We start from the raw sequence: 18,635 nt of genomic DNA on the forward strand, positions 1-18,635 counted from the left end.
CAGTAACGTATCCTTTATATTTTTGAATTGAATTAATATGTACGTTTTACATCGTTCATCAAAATTTTTTTCTGTCTTTTATGACAATCATACATGATCTCAAAACAGCATATAACCTCTGAAAATTTTAAGACTACAGCACTGTGTCCAGGTATTCACGGTTGTGTAAAACTGTAGACGTTGGTATTTAAGTAAAATTAATTTTGTTAATTTGTATGTGCCTGCGCAATGGCAGATTACCCTGTCCACGAGCTGGCAGATATGCACCTCATTTATGGAGAGGTATGGGGAAATATCACAGAGCCCAGGCGTTTATATCGTAACCGTCGCCCTCACAGGAGAGTAACTGTCCCTCTACTTTTTTTCCACGCCTCCATATTCAACTTCGGGAGATAGGGTCTCTTTAACTTCCCCTATGTGAAATCGGAGGAAATTGCACCATGTGGACAGTTGAATTTGAAGACAGCGTACTGAGAATGATCAAAGACTGTCCTGAAACTAGCAGTAGCCATGTGTATGGCATAAAAATCCACATGCAACTGTAGTGAACGATCAGCAAAGATTTAGTGTGGGCGCTCGGTGAAATATGGTGGATAATTTTGTGGTAGAACCTTATTTATTACCAGCCTGCCTGTGTGGGAGTACGTATATTTTTTTTACATAATGTTCTCTCCCAAAATTGTTGAAACATGTGTCCTTGATCATGAGACAGCAGATGTGATTCCAACATGACAGTGTACCTGCACATTTTGACAAGAATATGCACACCTACTTAAATGAAACATTCCCAGATAGTTGGATTTTGAGAGATTGACCTGAGTTATGACCACCTCTTTCACCCTACCTCACGTTCCTTGATTTTTTATTTGGGGGTTATGAAACGCTTTTTGTATGAAACACTATCCACGACAGCCGAAGAACTTTTTGCTCGAGTTAACATAGCTGCGGCAGTCACCTCCAAAATTTCAGGTGTGTTTGACCGCACGCGGAAAAATTTGTTTCCCCAATGTCTTCTGAGTGTTTCACAGTTATCCTCCTTTCTAGAAAACAGAATAAATCGGTAGTTCTGTATTTCTTTGTATCATTGTGCAACACGCGCAAGAGCTTGTGTTTCGTCGAGTTTCATTCCTTCTGTACTCGGAATTATCTTCCACGGAATTAAGTATTACGAGGAGCAAACCTTTTAATGCAGCTTACTTTTGTTTAAATTTATTCACATAATTATGTGGAAATCACTGTTATCATGTCAAGAATCACTTGTACTGTCGTTCATATCATCATACATGATCTTTGCTGCCTGACTGTTGTTATAACCCTAATCTGGTTCAAAGTTATTTTTTTTATTATTTTTACATACTTCTAACTTGGACAGAAAGCCGTTCATTTAACATCCGTTATCAATAGCCTAGAAGATATAACTGTGATAGTTAAAGACTTCTTTCCGCTTATATTATTCTCCCTAGAGTTTGTTCCGTGCTGAGACGAAATAGATCAATCACACATGTGTATCTCTCTTTCTTTCGAATTCTAAGTGTTCTAATTTGAAAATGTACTATGTTTGATTGTTGAAATTTTGTACTTGATTGTTGTTCATTGCCCTCATCCAACGTTTCGTAAAATAGTCGAAGGAATACTCCAATTTCTTTGGGAGTCACCCCTGCGTCGCCACTGCACTACATCCGATTGTACACTAATGGAATCTACGATTAAAAATAATAGATATTCCCTTTTGCACGATTTACATCCGACATTTTGTTCAAGAGTATGGCTGCTGTTGCATTTTCTCGAAACTTTTCGGATGATCATAGCTCAGAGGCATTTCTACAGCTAGGTTGGTGTATACTTTTCGTTTTATCTCCAGTGTCAGGAATCACCTCCCGACGTTTAGTATATTAATTAAGTTACACACACACACACACACACACACATGTATATATATATATATATATATATATATATTCACGTTTGTATGGGCGCCCTTGTAGTAGACTTGTCCACCGCCCTCGTTAGTGACCCAGCACGGGCCTGTACATACTCATACATATACATTGTATACACCACTCCAAAAGTGCATTCCCACCTGTAATTCACCCGTTCCTGCAATGGTAGCCAACCCAATACAGTGTCGTTCGGGTGGTTGAGAATTAGAAAGGCGTTGGACCAAACCTCAATTTTGTTACAAATATATCAGTGTAAACAGAAAATAAGAGAGAAAAAATAGTCTTAAAAATGACGCTTTTATAATAGTGACGGCAATGGATGACATAAAAAGTTACAAAATGATCTTATTTGAGCAGTTCAAACACGATGAATGATAAGAAATAGACATCAGAGGAGAGCAGTTTCTCTCCTTTTTCGAAAAAAAGATATGATAAAAAACAGAAAGGTTGCATAATGTAAAGACTTAATATGAAAAACTAACAGCACAAAAACAAACATCCACACGAAACCGAAAGAGAGACAAACTCAGAGGGACACCGTAGGCGTATAAGACTTTCAGGTCTGACATGCATGTTAAACAGATGGGACCCTAGTTATCAATAATAATAATAATAATAATAATAATAATAATAATAATAATAAAACTCATTTCGTTTTCAAAATATCTGACTCGCCCTAAGAGCATGTGTGCATATAGCGCTCACGTACGTTATTTTTGTCAATGAGCGGTTCCAAAGGCAAAAAGGGACTATAAACAATGTTGAATGATTTGGATAAGACTCGAACTGCCAACACTACGAAGTGAGCACTCGGAAAGTTAAAACTTGTTTCCTTACCAATACACTAAGAAGAAGGCGACTGCGAGTGATTTTGAGGTGTTGCTGTGATGCGCAGAAAATGCTTGCTTAATTAATCAAGCAAGCAGAAATATAGCAATAAGCGAGTTTTATATATACCATCATCATGTACAGCACACAATGTGCTTAGAAGAATGTGAAATCATATTGTTTCTTATAGTATTGCTATTCTCCTAAGCTCGTTTCGGATCTAGCTAAAAAAAACAGTTGCTGCCTTGTCTCTATTCTGTGTGCCACTAGCTGCCATAGCTATACACATAGTATCAATATTCTGCAGATCTCTACCATATAATACTTCTCTCCACGACCAATAAAGCCTGTCACATTTGCAGGTTGCAAAGTCAGAACATCTGAAAGCAGTAAGGATGAGGACCATCGTAGAAATCAGACAACGTAAGTCCATCAGCGAACGCGTTTGCGTCCTACTCGCGCAATGACGTCACCTTCGACACACGCTCGGGAAAGGAGTCGCGTTGTTGTCTGCTTGCTCCCGTATATTCTCTTTGGAATCTCAATGCGAAATTACTGTTTTCTCTTGACTTCAAGGTGTCTATTTGCTATTCCTGATTTAGATGCTTATTATATTACTGGAATTTTATTCCCTCATGGAAGTATATTTTATTTTTTAAAATTGCACATAAAAAGAAAAGTAGGGTAAATCAAGTATTTCAATATACTCTTATTACATCCAAAAGGATCTAACTTTCATCTATGTATATAGACAAGTTTTGCCTACAACTTGAGAAGTATTGTCCGTCTGTTTTCTTTTTCTTAAATGGTATCTTCAGTAGGACTAATCCACTTGCATTTGCCACAGAATTTTCTTTACTGAACTCTTAATTCTCTCACTTCACCACTTTCTTCATTTTCTTGTAAAATATTATTTTGTGGGAAGAGGTTTTCAGTTCCTTGTTTAGTTCATTTATTTTTATGCATATTCTAATCGGATAAAATATGTTGAAACTTTCGGTTCACACTTATTATCAAATTCATTTTTCATTATACATGTTAATTTTCTAATGATACCCCTTTTCTTCCCAGATGAATTCTAATTATTTTTGGAGATATTCAAGAAAATATTTGTTAGCTAGTTTGATTGTGTCCAAATGTTCCTTTGATAGAAATGTCAATCCTCTTTTTGAGATTAATTTTGTCCAGTTGTATTGCAGCAGGTTCTTCGACAAGGAGCTGTGAATATTTGATTTTAAATTTGAAACCTACCCGCCCAGCTATAAATTCAAGACTATTCTTCAAGGTCATGCTTATTTAATGAGCATATTTGATCTTCATTTTCATTTTCATTTCCTGGTAAAATATACATCAAGAGTTGCACTGTTGTACATAATTCATCATACAGTATGAAGGTTTTCAAGTACTTCAATTAATGTAAATCTTACTGTTTCCTGCTGCGTATAAGATTCTTTGATAGGTTTTACATTTTTACCGTGAGTAAATAAAGCAGCACAATGCTTTCTCATTATATATCCTCTTAGTCTGTACTTAAATCCTAGAGAATCCGGATGATCATTACTCAAACCCATGGCTTTGATATAAGGAAAAAACTTTTTTAAACTATCTTGACTTAATTTCCTTGTCAAGAACAATTATTTCTTCATATTGTTGAACTTTGATTCTAAATCAAAATGAAAGGAACAATACTTATTTCTTTTTTCCTGCTTGATCTAAACAAATAAATTTAGAAATAATAGGATTATTAGAAAAGATGAAACAAATAACATATTAAAGGGAGTTGATTAAGATTAAAATTATTTCACAACAAAAGCCACAGCTATGAAAATATTCGAATAAATTGTCTTCTATTATCCTGATAAAACAAATAAAGTTGACATAAATGATAAGAAAAACATGAATTTAAACATAAATTTAGATTCCAAAATACTCTCTTATAAACCACTGCTGAATATTAGAAAATAAGTGCATATGCATTAAATTTGCGTGATTAACTTGGAGCTTCACAAACAAATACCCAGAAACCTGCATGTAGAAAAATAAAGTTAGCTCATTCAGATCTTTTATTGGATAACTAGCCTTCGGTTACCCGGGAACTTCACCACCAGACCCCTGCATTTGCCTTTCCCACGGTTTCTCACTTCTCATATCCCTAAGAACTCTAATCTTAAGGGATTTTGAGATATGGTTATCTTATAATAACAATTGAAGCGCTTAGAATGTTGTTACATTCTTCGAAACGATGAATCCTGGCGGTTCATGCACGTGTCATATGTTAGTCATGCCACATAACACATCATTTAGTGAGTTCTCGACCCAGTGAAGAGATTTGGAAACGATGAAGGGTGTATGTTAACGGACATAGTTGTGAAAGTCAATTTTCCCGCATTGTACAATTTGTTACCTACCACCTTTACCTTCTAATCGCTTCAATTGCAACACGCTACTATTTTCTTCCCGTCCTTTTTTTCTTTTTAACGGTAATATCAAAACACGCTGAAATACATAATTAATTAAGATGTTTATACTCTAGAGGGATTTTGGGAACTGGACATTTTATTTTACTAATTACAACCCTAACCCCTTTTTTAATGAAACATTACGAAACGCAGAAACATATCTTTAAATGTTTTAAATTTAATTATTTTAAATTAAAAACCTAAACACCAATTTTCATGGCAATAACGTTAAGGGATTTCGACTTATGAGGACTTGTTCTTTTATGTAGAGAGATACATAATAAGCAAATTAATGAAAAAAGCAGTATTTAAAGTGGTAGTTGCAAAGAACACATATATTGTATACAATATATTCATTCATTTGGTAAAATTCTTACAATTGCTTAAATCCTCCTGCTTTGGAAATAAATGGAACTCGGCATTCTCTTCACCAACTTTTCTATTGTGTTCATTTTACAGCCATATACAGCACATGAGGGTATTGTTAAAGCTTTTAGAGTCAATGTAACAAATACAGATGAGTTGTACAGTACAAAATACAATATTTATACATAGAAAATATCATACACGACAGCGTATAACAAATTAACCAAATGTTAAAAACAAAGAAAACGTAGAAAATCTTGAATAGAAATACAACTAGCAACCTGTCAATTGAGAGGGAGCGACAATAGTACCTTGCACGGAGGGTCAGTGATTTGGTGTCCAATATGACGTCACGCGAACGGAGAGGCTGCGCTAGTGATGGGTAAATTCCCGGGAAGATATTTTTCGGGAAGATTCCCGGGAAGATTCCCAAAAATGGGAATTTTCCGGGAATTTATGTACAATCACAAAGAAAATTGCATTTTATTACTACATTATAACTTCAAAGTTAAATTCGTTTTTATATCACAGTATATTATTACTGTTGTCCCCAGAGGAGTCTTTAAAATGTATATTCTGAACGATGTTATGTTATTTTATTAATATTTTATTATTTAGAGAGTACGATAAATGTATATTTATTTACAATATGTTCTATGAAAGTAAATATGTTTCAAGAATGGTATAGTAACTCCACATACTTTTAAACCACTAAACAGTTCAAATTTACATGTAAGTGGATTTTCTAAACTTGACTCTACTACTGATATTATAAACATATTAAATTTTTAAATGTTATAAACAAATTAGGTTGGGTAACTGCCAGAAGACACATGCCCCTCCATTTCGTCAATATTTCCGCATAAATATGTATGTTCACAATATTTGCAAGATACTTTCCTATCTTTATAATTTTGCATGTAACATTTCCACACACGACATTTTTTCCTGCCCATTTCTCGAAATTTCATGCGTTAATTAACATGTAAAAGAAGTCCGAGTACCTCTTCAGAAATTCGAGTCAGAGAGAGGAGACAGACCGACGTCTATTATTAACGGTGGTTCAGGGTTTATTAATAGTAGTTCATCTCTATTTCTACATAATTCTACATTACTTTACAAAATGGATCCTTCTCATCATTTGTAAATTAGCTTGCTACTTTTGGCTATTGTTTAGCTTTGAGGGGCCAGATTTTGCACCTACTTTTTTGCGATATTCTATTCCGATGTGGTTGTTTTATGGCTTAATTCGTTAAATTACGTTACCAACATTAAATTCAGACAGCATTCCAGAGCGAACGTTAGCGGGTTAGAGCCCTGCAGGGCACGTTGTTTTCTATCTTCGTTACCAACAATTCACTTTCTCTTCTCACTTAAATCACTTCCAATTACTTTTACGGTTTGTACAAATTCCCTACTGCCCTAAAGAAAATGGTGTTCGATACTTTCTTGACTACTTGAACATCACTATCAACTCATTTCTTACGTAAATCATCCTATTTTCACTGATTTTGGCCCCCCAATACTAAAAAATACCATACTTTTTAGGGTAAATGGAGATGGAATTTAAAAAATCATATTATTAATTATATAAACTACAGTGAAGCAATTTTAAATGTTCTAACTTCCAAATTATTTAAAACCTAGAAGTAAATCATAATATACTAAAAGAAAGTTGTAACTCATATGGTTCTTATAATTTGGAAGATAAAGTAAAGAGATGGAAATAAATTCCTTCCCGGGAATTTATAGGCCAGGAAAAACCCGGGAATATTCCCATTTTTAAATTCCTTCCCACCGGGAATATTCCCACTGTTCGTCACTAGGCTGCGCGTGGGTTTACCTTATCTTATTTCTACCATGGATGAGTACGAGCCGAGTTGGACATAATTTACCCGATTCGAGTTGCGAGCCAATTCATTGTTTTTGAGGTGAAATTTGGAATTGAATCGAGTTTCATATTTAGTTCGTCCGTGCATCTCGTTTTAACTGGTTTTGAAATCATCATCTGATTAGTTGGAAAACAAAAGTTATGATCATTATAAACAGTAATGTCGAACAGTTTAAATGTTGTTCACGAGAGGAGACAATTCTAGCATCTCTTCCTGTCTAGATAACGAGAGGAAAAAAATTCTTATGAAAGTACAATCTCTCAAAATCTTGTCTTGTGTGCATGAATATCAATATTTACTTACTATCAAGGCAGAAATGTGCATGGTGAAATGTGTCAGCCGTAGTCAAACTCCAAACTGGGCCGAACGGTTTTGAACGCGTACGGCTGGCCCACGTTAATTTTAAACCACTTTTTGATCAAACCAGAATACATGCTTCTTCGAAACTCAAACCGGGAACCTCGTGAATAACATTCTGCCTCCTAGACATCTCGACCACCGAGGTCAGTAGTCAAACAATTAACAAATACACTACCTTTTAGTATTTGCAGAAATAAAATAGGTCATCTTTCATGTTTATTCGCTGTGTTATAATGGAAAGGAAGAAAGATAGGACGATATATGAAAGAGACAGAAACTAAGATAGAAAATTGAAAGAAGGGAAAAATCTTTTTTAATTTTCTTCTTGTTCTGGTATTATTATTCATGATATAATTGCAGTGCAATGGACGTTCAAGTCCTGTACGATTATTTGTACTTTTATGATTCATATTCTTCCAGAGTATTTAAAACAACATACAGAGAGTGCTCTATCTTTTAATGGACTTCACTTCAGTTGTTGAAAAGTGTTCGATTCGATTCAAGTTTCAAATAAAATTCACTCCAAGTTGCCTATGCCCATCCCTAGAAAGTAGGAACAGTGATCATGTCTTCGAAATATGCCGCACAAGAGTATGAATGTATAAGCATTTATTATTCACATTCGATTTGAACGTGTCTACAAATGAACAACATTTTCATTTCCTTTCCATTTTTATGCGTCTGTTGCTGCATTCTACTGTACTGTAACGATCTTTTATGTTTAAAAATAATTATTCATTTCTCAATAATTGTAAATATATAAGTTCAGTAATAGTACTTCAGAAATATATACTGTAAATATATAAGTTCATGAATAGAGTCAACCAGAAGTGTTTCTGTAAGCATGAAATCTGAAATCTCTTTTAACAAGCTGTCAAAATTTGATTTTGGACAAACTTTACACTTTCGGATACCAATTACTTCGAAACCCCGGTAACCAGAATTAGCCTGGGATAGGGGACTTATATTTAAAAAAATTGAAAATCTCAGGAATATGCAGAAGTCTTTTAATCTGACAAGGAAATTGATTTCACGAGTTATATATTGGTTAGCAAGGTCGTTGTATAAAAAAATGTTCTTTAGCTTCGTGTCTATATCTGTGGACAGTGTGCGAATTAGAAGCGGGATAAGGAGGAAATCTAATTTTTATAGCAACATAAAGTATTACTAAAGGGGATTTCCCCCTCATAACCCTCGTAATTGGCACACTGTCCACAAATATATACACTCGAAGCTTCAAGAACATTTTCTTACATAACGATTGTTGTAACCATGATATAACTCGTCATATATATACATTTACGGAATAGATTACATTTTGTTGCTAATTAAGATGGAATATCGAAAGGTTTTACAACTTATTTGGATATTTCTGTTGTTGATTCATTATAAACATATGGTGATTTAATATTTTACTTACAGTCACAAATGGCTAGTTTGTTGGTTAAAGCAAAAAACTAAAAAAGTTGACTCAAGTGGGAATTGAACCCGGGCCACTTAGCAGGTGATTCGCTGATACTCCTCCCTCTTGCATGTCGTAACTTAATAATTTTACGCTTAGTACGATATATGCGGCGAATCGAAAATTTAAAGACGCTTTATCTCCGTTATTTTTGGCTATTGCACTCTCCCAGTTTGTAATATTAACACTTTAAATGTGTACTAACAACTCGCGAAAAATGGTCCCGAAGTTTATTGACCAAAGTCTTCTTTCTCCTTGTGATAGAACAAAGGAGTAACATCTCTGATTTATATTTCTATTCGTCTAGTAGCACTGAATCTGTGGCAAAAGTATTGATAGAAATAAAGACAATGAACATTATTTTGTAAAACATTTCTCTTTAATGTCACAGGAATTTCATGTTCTGGTTTGCGTACTTGTGAAAAATTATAGTTTATTGTTATAGTATGTAAAGTAAGTGTACTGTCGCTGATTTGTAATGACAATCAAAAACAGAAGTAAAAAGTAAAATACAGTAATAATATTCTATTAACAAGGTAATATTTTTGGCTAAATTGTATAATGCAAAAACTTGCTACGACAAGACTCCCTTATTTTCGTTTTCATATATTCCGTTTCACGAACTGACAGAGACCAACACAGCCAAAGGATATCCTAATGTACACGAAAAGAATATTCCCAGGATAATCCTCATACCGAGATGAAGAAAGGCTATGAGGAATCAAAATAGGATATCCACAGGATATGCTTGGCTGTGTGGAGAAGTATAACTACTTATATTTGAACAAAATTTTTTGCCTTAAAATTTTTATTCGGGTTCGTCCCCTTTCCCCTCATCGTTGGATAGGGAAATAGAAGAAAATATTTAAATTTTGATTGTTTATTCCAGTATATTTCAAGCATAATTTCTCGGAAGTAGGCCTGTGCGTTATGTCGATATATCGATATCGTGAATATCGATATTGACATATATCAGCATTCGGCATCGCAAATACATCGACATCGATATATCAACATCTTAAATTTTCGATATCGATATTAGGGGGTAGAGTTATAGGAGGTCCCTAAGACTTGCGATGAATAATGAAATAAAATTTAATTTTTACAATAAAGCCATGAAGCAAAACTTAATTTTTACAATAATGTCTTCTAATGACAATTACTTTATTACCACAAATTGCAATGTAAACAAATCCCCTTGCAAATTTGCAGTTTTATATACTGTAATTTCTTAGACGCCAGAACTTTTCTTTTTCCGAGAAGAAAGAAAGAAAAATGTACCTGTCAAAAGCAAGTTCCACGAACTTTGCCCTAGAATTTATCATAAGAAAGTTTTTTTTTCCTCTCGGAGATTTCCATCCCTTTTGGCCTTTGGAACCACTCATTGGCAAAAAGTGCACAAATAAACGATATATAGACACATGCTCTTAGGCGGAGTCAAAAAATTTCAAAAGGAAATGGGTTTTTTATAATAATAATAATAATAATAATAATAATAATTATTATTATTATTATTATTATTATTATTATTATTATTATTATTATTATTATTATTATAGCAACTATTATTATTAATATTATTATTATATATTATTGAATTTACAACTAGGGTCTCATATCTTTATTTTGCAAGGCAGACCTAAAAGTTTACTACGCCAATGGTGTCCCTCATTCTGTGTTTATCTCTCTTTCCGTTCCGTTTGGATGTTGTTTTTTTTGTGCTGTTAGGCTTTTATATTAAGCTTTACTTTAGGTAACCTTTTTCTTTTTTTACCAGACTTTTTTTGAAAAGGGATAGAAACTGCTTTCCTCTTATATCTATGTCTCTCCATGGACAGACAATGAAGATCATTTTGTTACATTTTATGTCATCCATTGCCCTCAGGATAATAAAACATTCATTCTTAACTATTTATTTTATTCTCTTATTTGTAGTTTGCCACATTGATATATTTGAAACAAAATTGAGGTCTGGTACAACGCCTTTGATCCTTTTTTGCGGGTTGCCTACTATTGCAGAAAAGGGAGAATTGCAAGTGGGAATGCATTTTTGGAGTAGTTCATACATATGCATATATCCATGTATACATTATACATCCACGTTTGTGAACAAAGGGTAAGGGAGACGGTGGTGGTGATAATGAACAAAATAGTGGAATGAAGAAAGTAGGAAGAAACGAAAGAACCCCAAGTAAATTCATATACGCGATGTTAGTCCACTGCAAAGCTTACTGAGCTGAAGCTAACCTCGAACTAGGGACCTTCGCAACAGAGATGAGTAACTGCTTAATGAGCTGTCACGTCGCGAACCCGCAAACTCTTTTCTTCACAGACTATTAACTATTATCCGTTGACTATTAATTCCATACACATAACAAGTATTTAGTGCTTTGATGTACAAGTGTTTTAAGAAATATAATTGATACTAATGTCACTTGCCTAACAGTTCTAATTTTGTTCTATCTATTGATAAATTTTACCTTTTAGTGACAGGCTCGTAACCAAGGACGGGCTGGAGAGGGCAGTACTCGTTCTACGTTATTTCTTGTCTCCCTGAAACATAATATAATAGAATTTCTAAATTGAATAAAAGTAGATATTATGTTCTTGTAACTTCTTTTACCAAATTGAATTAAATTAAACGCATTTTACTCATTTCCGTATAAAATTATATAATTCTTACTGGATGAACCAAACCTTTCATCGTTCTAAGAATTTCAAACTCAAGTATCTTATTACACTACTGAATTATGACAAGCAGAAAAGGCGTGGAACCAGATGCACTTCCAAAGAACAGTTGCATCGAGTTAGTACACTATGATTTACAGAAAAAACGAAAAAAATCAAGTTGTAATACTGCAGAAAATTTGCGAATTGTGTAGGTTGAAAAGGAGTCAAACAAAAAATAGAATCGGTTTACATCTTCGAGGTGCTCTAAAGTTTGCCGAATGCACTGTATGGCACCCGTTATGTGTTAAGATGCATAATGGCACTGGTGACCTTATTCTAGTTCCGTGCAAGTTAATAGATTATTAAATTTCATTTTAAATTTGAGTAGATCACTTTCTGTGTAGTTACATTGCGGGCAGTGTATTTTGCCTTGCTAAGTTTCTTACTTTGCACAATTATATTTCATTATCAAAATGCTATAAAGTATTAATTATTACGATTTTAATTTGTTCTAAACTTTATGGGTTGTATAATAATTAATGATTCAATTTTAGAAGCACAGAAAAGGGAATGCTTATCATCTATTCAACCTACTCGCAATGCCGGCAGAATGTAATCAAATGCCATCATTCCCATGTATATTACATGTGAACTTAAAACTTTCGGTTTTAAAACGGAGTTTGGGCACTCCTTATATTAGTAATATGATGTACTTAGCTTTCCTTAATAATAAATGATACGAATTTCATTAGAAGTGAAAATAAATAAATAAGTGGAATACATACATTGATTCTTACCTAATGTTACGCTCTGCTGCTTATTAAAGCGCAGAACCGCCATCTTGGGGCAAGTGATGATCGAAGTTGGAAACAGCTTTATACAAATTAAATAGGAAAATATTGAAATATATAAAAATACAATAATAATAATAATAAATTCTTGCGAAATAATATATTCTTTCACTTAAGTGTAAAATTAGGAGATTTTAAATTAACGTATCATAAATTTGTATAGCTCTCACCTTATCAGAAGAGGGTGAGCGCAGTGTATAGAAGAAAGAAATATGTGACCAAAAAGTCGGGAAGAGAGACTCATAAATGTACCTTTTATGTATATGTAAATTGGAGTTTAGTTTAACCTGATGAATGTTAGATAAAAGAGGCCACCTACAAAATGGCTTTGAACTTTAATTTGGTGGAAAACCCGACGGCCACTTGAGGGCTCACATTGAAATGGGTATTGGAAGAAAGCCTGATTCACACAACGACAGACGATTGAAGCTGCAAACCCAGGTGAAGAGGTTTTGCAGATTCTACTGATTGATTGAACTATCAGGAAGCAAGCAATTTGAAGAAAATAATCAGTGCAGGTAACCTTTGTAAACTTAACCGAATCCCGAAAATCAACACGAAGGTCGCGTTAGTGAATGGCACCCCCATTTTGTGAAACTGTAGTCAAACCTTTGCAGAGTCTAGTGAAATAATATAGCCATACTGAACATTTTTAAGCTGTTAGAGTAGTGAAATTTCTTTTCGATTTGTTGAAATACTTTGCTCTGAACACTAATAGTAAAATCATGTAGTTTATCCACCTACCCTGTTTCTCACATCTCTTTAGGTAACTATTAATAAAAAATATCGTAATTCTGCCTGAAGTGGAAGATTAGGAGGCATGCTAATCCTGCTACTTAACATATATTGCTGCTGCATATGGCGGGAAGGCATGGTACATTGTCTGCGTTGCATCTTACTGTTAGATGTTTAATTCCATATTAACTACATTAGCATTGTCATTATTTATTTCACTCTTTCCTGTTTTGTTCGTCCTTACACAGATTTTTAATTTCCTTCTACATATGCACGTTTAATAGTACGTTTTCGGCTACCATATCGATTCTCTTCTACCTGCAAAAATGAATTGTCGAAAAGACGAAATCACTTTGCCTCATTTGTTATCCTTCAGCAATATCTCAAATTTTATTCTTATATTAAAATAAATTGATTTTGGCTCATGTATATTGCATCCTACATTTTATTGTCTCCCTATGCACATGTACTCTCCTCACCCACTTATGTGCAATTCACTTTATGTTGTATCTCTTTCTACATTTTGTACATATTTCATCTCCTCATTATTAGGTTAAATATAGGGTGACCAAATTACTGACTCGAAAAAAGAAGACGTTAATCTAAAATAACGTGGACCGAAATAATATATAATAATAATAATTACCATACGGAAAATAGCTTTATTGTGGACGACTTAGGGCGTCGCCTATGATAATTTCAAGTTGATGAGGTGGTTGTAAGATTAATAAGCAATATCACAAAGTATCATACCGTGAAAGGGTTAAGCACTTATATATAATGTAGACAGACATTCTGAGAGCTTTAAGAAATATTCATAAATTTTATATTTCTTTCTTAAACGTGGCATTGCAAACAAAAGTCATTATTTGAACGGTAAGAGTGTGTAGAAAACTTTATTTAAGTAAAAAATATGGTATACTATATTACTGCTGTAATAAAATTAAAACACTACACTGATTCACCAACAATGTATTTTCTCATACAAATTACTCATGTTTACTTGGATTTAGTGATGAGTAAATGCAAGACCGAGACCAAGACCGGGATGGTCTTGGTCTTGAACTGGAACCCTTGGTCTTGGTCTTGCTTGCAAGAGTCTCGCAAGTTTTGCTTTTAAGAAATCTTATGCTTTTCATAGGTAAATTTTACTCTGGATATAAGGGATAATAAATTATATAATGCGCCAATAGTAACGGAAATACAATGTATGTTTCTAAATGTAATATAATTTACCTTCGTGTAAGTATGATGATATGTAAAACATAGGTGATGACCCTTATCTTTTCAATGGGTGTCCACGCTTCACTACTTATAAGATAAATCACAACGTTTCGAAATATTTTTAAATTTTTAACAGATCCAGTACTTCACTGGTTTCTAAACTGGGGAGGCTACTCCTGAGACTCATGAGAGAAAATTAAGATGGTACAGGTTATTAAAATAGTATGAATTGCAAAATTATATTTACACTTTAAAGGCGCCAGATTTTTCTCTTCAACCACAATTAGCTAATCTACATATTAAACTAACTTCCAATTAAATATTGAGATTTTGTTTTACTGATTGCAATATGTACTCTATGGAGCAGAAACATGAACATTACGCAAAAGCGATGAAAAAATTGTAGGCTTTCGAAACATGGGCATGGAGAAAAAGGAGAGATTTTGCTGTGTTGAAAGGAAAACAAATGAGAAGGTGTTAGAAATATTAGCAGTAGGGGAAAAAAGAAGAATTTTAGATATTGCTAAGAGGAGGAAGAGGAACTGGTTGGGATATTGGCTGAGGAGGAACTCTATTATGAGGGACGTGCTAGAGCCTGTCTGTCTCAGGTATGCCCTCGGAAAATATGCGAAATATACTTCGGCCCCACTCTGCTACCCTGAGACGGATGAAACCCTCCCTTTGCTTAGTGAAAAGAAGTGAATGACCTCAGCTGTGTTGCCAATTTGTCATTCAGTCGTTTGGTCTTGACGAGTGAAGATCGTAGGCTACTTAGAATGGCTAACAAGACAGACCACAGCGAATTCCGTAAAATAATTCATTGTAGCAACGCTTCCACATCCAACAATTGAAAGATTTCGGCCGAAGCAACTTGGCCCTTTTCTTATGAGGGAGGTACGGAAAAACACACATCAACAGCAGCGCCAAAAGGGGCACGCTTGAAATAAAAAGGCTCTAGAGCAGCGTTTCCCAACCTTTTTCAACTTGCGGCACACTACGGGTGTTACTTGGATTCTCGCGGCACACTTATAGATATTATTTGTAAATATTAAACACAGTGGTATTTTTTCTGTGATTATTGATCTTCTCACAGAGAAGAAAGCTCGAACACTGGTTTTTCCCCGTGGTAAATCAATATGCTTATTTTTCATTCTAATTTAAAAATAGAAAACAATTGCAATGAAATATTAGACTCAAGTTTTTAAAAATACGCTTTCTTTTTAAAAACTGTATCCAACCTTTTACTAAGAAGGGAGATCACTAAATAACGAACGAACAAACAAATCTCATTTACTTTTAAAACACAAATGTAGGTACTTTGTCGAAAGGATTGAATGATATTTTAATTTTTTAAGTTAGGAAATAGTCTGCAACAATAAAGAAGCAATAATGGTCATAACAATGATAACCATTTTTTTCAACATTAGAAATGTACAGAACAGTAACCCGGCATGAAACTTAAAATTGTAGATTCACAGTAGAGGTTCATAGTAATGTGAAATACAAATACGCATTTTTCCCTAACTTTTGCAATTTGATTGCTATAAAATTAATAATTGTTTCGATTCCTCGCGGTACACCAGCGGCCCATTCACGGCACACCAGTGTGCCGCGGCACACCGGTTGGGAAACGCTGCTCTAGAGGGTATGGTGAATGAAAAGAGAGGGAGGGAGCGAAGGAAACTGTAGTTGAAAGAAAGTATTAAAACAGAAAATTGTTACGTCAAGACAAAGAGACTAGCTGAGGACCACCATACATCAAAGCTTATCAGCTGCAGCAAGTAACCTGCCAATAATGGCAGAATAGCTATGATGATGATTATTATGATATGTTTAGAAATATTGACCAAAAAGAGAGAAAAATTAAAATAACAATTATTATAATCAAACATCTTAATATTTTAGAATAATTTGAGTGAAAACTTTAAACGACTCAACTGTCTATGTCTTTTGTGTAATCTCAATTTATATAAATACTTTTGACCTATATTAGAAATACAAAATAATGGCAAGTTATTTGAAATAACTGTACAAAATCAGTCTCACTTGTGAATATGGATTACTAGTACCAATTACCCACTTCACTGGGTTATTAAAAATAATAATAATAATATGTTTCGTTAGTCAGTCACATTTTACTATTACTAAAGCGCTCTCTGATACCTGTCATTTTCGATGACTTTTATACTCCTCTCCTCTCCTCTTCCCGCGGGGCTGAATTTGGGTTTCAACGGCATCAGAAGTGTCACTGTTTATCTTAGAGACCCCGAAAACTATGGATTCGACACTAATATTCGTCATTTTCGATCATTTATATATATATATATGAAAGTGACCCTCGGAGAAGACCAAAATAATAATCTGTAATATAATAATAAATAGAATAGTATCAGCAGTGTCCCCCCGGAATACCAAGTGTGCCCCCCAGAACACTGTTTCTGAAAATACACTATATATATATATATATATATATATATATATATATATATATATCCCCTCCCCTCCACTAAGCTACGAGGCTGAATTTGGATTTAAACAGCATTGGAAGTATGACTCTTTTATCTCAGCGACCCCCAAAACTATAGATTTCACTCTAATATCGGTAATTTTCTATCATTTTTCAATATCGATCCCCTCTCTTTCTCCTAAGCTGCATCGTCAAAGTATGACAGAAACCATCTCAGGTCCGAACCTCGTCTATGTTGAAAATGTGATCGAGATCGGTCAGGTAGTTCAAGAGTTATTTCGTTTTATTTGGTTTTGTACATTTCACATCACCTCCCCCCTCCTAAGTTCTACTGTCAAAGCGATATGATAAAAATCATCCAAATCCGAACCTAATCTATTTTGAAAATTTGATTGAGATCGATCGGCTGCTCCAAGACTGATGAAGTCACAAAGAAAGTCACTTATATTTTTATCTTTTTTTTTTTTTTTTTTACATATATCTCCATCCTCTCCTTCCCCATCTCTGTTGAAAATTTGATCGTGATCGGTCGGGTGTTTCAAGAGTTATTAAGTTATTAAGTTATTAAGTTATATATATAAAACTTTTCAGTCCTGAACCTCATACATGTTAAAAATTCGATTGAGATCGGTTGGGTGGTTGAAGAGTTATTAAGTCACTTTTATTTTTGTTTATATTGATTTTTGTATATCTCCCCTTCCTCCTCCTACCCTACGTTGCTCCGTCAAAGTGAGCCAACAAATAATATTCCAGGCTTGAACCTCATCTATGTTAAAATTTGATAGAGATTGGTCGTTTGGTTGAAGAATTATAAGTTTTTATTTATTATTTTATAACTCCCCCTTCCTTAAATATTACCGTCAAAATGAAATGATGAAAACACTTCAAGGCCCAAACTTCATCTATGTTGAAAATTTGATCGAGATCGGTCGGGTGGTTCAAGAGATTAGGAGTCAGAAACATAGTCACTTTCAATTTTATAATATAGATTTATTGTTGTGGTATAATGTTATATGGTTTAATCCTGGGAGGCTAAAAGTTATATTGATACACAATTATTCAACGTATAAGCATCCACCCATGAAATCAAACTTGCGGTCACATGCACTTAGTTTTTGTCAATATCATGAAAATGTTATTTCAATATTAATTTTATGAGCACACATTAAAAATTAAAACTGATGCTTGAATCTCGGAGCCAAAGCCTACCCATGTAGTCGGCACCTATGGTGTAGGAATTACCGATGTTCAATACCACATTTCTTTTTAGTTTTGGAACAAGAACACAACTAATATGCTTTGAAATGAAATGAAATATCTAGTTTAACGTCCTATGATTATGCAAAAAAAATCTAAGGGAGACGGTGATGATCAAAAATGA

At 34.0% G+C, this 18,635-nt stretch overlaps 1 protein-coding gene across 1 annotated transcript in view; it reads right to left on the reverse strand.

The window, feature by feature from the left end:
• Positions 1 to 18,635, reverse strand: part of LOC145681917 (uncharacterized) — a 141,136-nt gene that overhangs the window by 67,015 nt on the left and 55,486 nt on the right. Inside the window, exon 3 of the mRNA XM_081753519.1 lies at positions 11,788 to 11,860. The gene's annotated coding sequence lies outside the window, so the exon portion shown is untranslated. The remainder of the gene's footprint in view (positions 1 to 11,787; positions 11,861 to 18,635) is intronic.

This window comes from Thermobia domestica, chromosome 3, assembly GCF_964235325.1.
Source record: "Thermobia domestica chromosome 3, izTheDome1.hap1.1, whole genome shotgun sequence".
Lineage (NCBI taxonomy): Eukaryota > Metazoa > Arthropoda > Insecta > Zygentoma > Lepismatidae > Thermobia > Thermobia domestica.